The sequence below is a fragment of the Lipotes vexillifer genome, unplaced genomic scaffold (genome assembly GCF_000442215.2).
Source record: "Lipotes vexillifer unplaced genomic scaffold, Lipotes_vexillifer_v1.1 scaffold914, whole genome shotgun sequence".
Taxonomy (NCBI): domain Eukaryota; kingdom Metazoa; phylum Chordata; class Mammalia; order Artiodactyla; family Lipotidae; genus Lipotes; species Lipotes vexillifer.
The window spans coordinates 2,910,115-2,913,279 of NW_006780388.1; positions in this window are offsets into that span (position 1 = coordinate 2,910,115).

Genomic DNA, 3,165 nt, shown 5'->3' on the forward strand with positions numbered 1-3,165 from the left:
AAACCAGACGTCATTTTAAACTCTGGAAAAGAATACAAGTTTTAACCGCCTTTAAAGTGGAAAATGGGTTTGAAAATTACAGATAAAATTGTATTTTGTTCAAATGTGGTGAGAATGTTTCTGTAAATTGTTATTCTGTTTCCCCCTGGAGTAGGTTAAGAGTAAATCCTAAAATCTCCCTCTTATTCAAATTCATTTCTTAGAAGGCCTTTTCTACTGGCTTTGCCCTCTCTCTCTTCCCAAGTTGGAAAATGTTTGCATGAATTAATAAACAAGTTTAATCTTTCCCACAGATATGAATGATTTTCCTTAAGCCCCTTTCCTCTTTGTCTTGTTTGCCTGGAGAAAGATCAGAACCTATAAAAACAACGTGACCATGGCTCAGACTACTTTGCTGGAGCTGATGGGCACGGACGACCGGTTCTCCCAGTGCCGGGTGGGGACGGCAGAAGTCCATGGGTGATGCTGTACAACTGTTTTGATCACTGTAGAGCTTTTCCAGTCGGTTGCTTTCTCTGATGACACACCAGAGCTACCCAATGCTTGTGAAGGCTTGCTGACTCAGGCTTGACATTTGTGAGTCTGAATCAACTCGGGGAAGACCAGCTTCAGAAGTTTCACAAGCGGTGACGAGTCTTAGGAACTTGGAAGGGTGGGTGACCTGCTCTGCTTTGACAGGGCGACAGCCCCTCCACTTCAGCTGCCTTTGCAGCAGCCCCAGAGTGCTCTGCTCAGCTCCACACCATCTCCAGTCACTGGTCACTTGCTTCAGGGCAAAGACCCACCACTGCGGTCAGTGTTGATCCACAGTGTGGGAGGTTTGTCCAGCGTAATTTGGGTCTGGCACTTCAAAGGCTACACTTCACCCACCACAGGAGTGAAAAAAGAAAAAGTAAGTGAACGAAATTCTTTTATAAAGCTGGTGTTGGGAGATAAACTTATCTTGTCAGTAATGTTTTCTCTGGCTTTAACCATATGCAGCCATGGGGGAGGGATATGAGTTGACACTTAGTGTGTCTAAATTGTGGTAATAAATGAAGTAATGAAGATCTTGATCATAGTTGTGCAAATATCAAGTGTACCTGATGAAGGGCTTCCTTCCTTTCTCCCTCGGGGAGGGGATAGGTGTGTTAATTAGGGTGAATTGTGAAGGTGGACAGGGAAGGAAGGAAGGAAGGAAGGAGAGTGGTGCAGGGACAAGGATGCCTGGCCCAGATAGTGTGTCCGGCGCTGCTGTGCCAGACCTCCTGGGGCTCTGACCTCTAGCAGCAGGTCTCAAAGTGCCAACACCTGGCACTTTGGGTGCCAGAACAAGCTGTCTGGGCTCCTATAGTCCATGGCCCTCAGCTGCTCTGGATGTTTCACCACTAGCCTCAACTGCATAATACAGGTACAAAATACCAGCATTCTCAAAGTAGGTGCATATGCAGTACTCAGTGTTGCCTAACCAAGGCCTGTGAAGGCCTAGTGGGCAGCAGAGGGCTCTGCATGACTTCCTCACTGCTACCATGGTGACCTCTCAGTCCGCTGGCATTTAACTAAGGAGACCCCATGCCTGTCACTAGAGGGACATCACAGTTGCTTATTTCATCTGATGAAATTGGAATCTACAGGGCTAGCTGTCATGCCACACTGAATCAGAGGTGCTTCACAGAGCTTACTTAACTTACACATACACAGAATGAAGATTACAAACGGGTCAGTATCTAAAATTTGGCTGTAGATTAGCCAGAAGGCAGGTACTTGAACTATCAATGAAAGAAAGAAGCATTCTGCCCCATCAACACAAAATCTACAACTCCCTGTCCAGGATCTCTATTTCTCTGCTGCTCTCCAGAAGCTGCTATTCCTGGTCCTAGTGACTTCTGATCTACATGTTTTATATTGCTTTATATAAATAGTTTGGTGACTATATAATTTTTCCTAATCTTCTATTAGTGGTTCATTTAAATACAGTTTTCCTTTCCTAATTCTGCTTTGGTGAGGGTTTTTGTTGTTGTGGTTCAATACTCTGTATGTGGCAGAAACACAATATATATTTATCCACCTATTACTCATCTTGAGGAACCCTGGAGTTGTTTTTACTTTTTAAATATTTTTTATCATAAAGTTTTATGTGTTTATTGTAGAAAAATTAGAGAAAATGATAAAAAAAAAAGGAAAAGGAAAGAAAAGAAAACCCATAATCTCCCATCCCAATTTTTTTAAACTGGTAGGAAATATATTCTTTTCTTATAAATGTGTTTTTGTTTTGTTTTTTTATTGTGGTAAAACATACATCACATAAAATTTACCATTTTGACCGTTTTTAAGTGTACAATTGAGTGGCATTAAGTACATTCACAATTTTGTGTAAACATCACCACTATCCATTTCCAGAAATTTTTAATCATCACAAATTGAAATTCTGTACTCATTAAGACAATAACTCCCCATTTCCCCCTCCCCCCAGTTTCTGATAACCTCTGATCTACTTGGTCTCTATGAGTTTGCCTATTCTTGGTACCTGATATACATGGAATCATACAATATTTGTCCTTTTGTGTCTAGCTTATTTTTCTGAGCATAATGTTTTCAAGGTTCATGTTATAACGTGTCAGAATTTCATTCCTTTTTATGGCTGAGTAGTATGTATGAATTGGATAAATGTACCACCTTTTGTTTATCTATTAATATCTTGGTGCACAATTGGGCTGTTCCACCTTTTGGCTATTGTGATTAGCCAATCATAGCTACCTTGAACATCTGTGTACAAGCATCCACATTTTTGTAAATGTCTTTCCTGAGTTTTTATCATCTCTCCATCTGTGTTAGAGCATATAATTTATAAAATAAAACCAAAAAATTAAAAACATATGATTTACAAATACAGGTTATACTATAACCTGCTTTTATACTTAATAATTTATAATAAACTTTTCATGCCATTAAATATTCTACATAATTTCAATAGCTACATATTATTTTATTATATGAGTATATGATAGTGAATGTAATCAATCTAATAATTTCAATAGCTACATATTATTTTATTATATGAGTATATGATAGTGAATGTAATCAATCTAATAACATTTGACATTTAAAATGTTTCACATTTTTTGCTATTACAAATGATGGCTATAGCTAAATCTTTGGCCACATTCTTTTTTTTTTTTTTTTTTT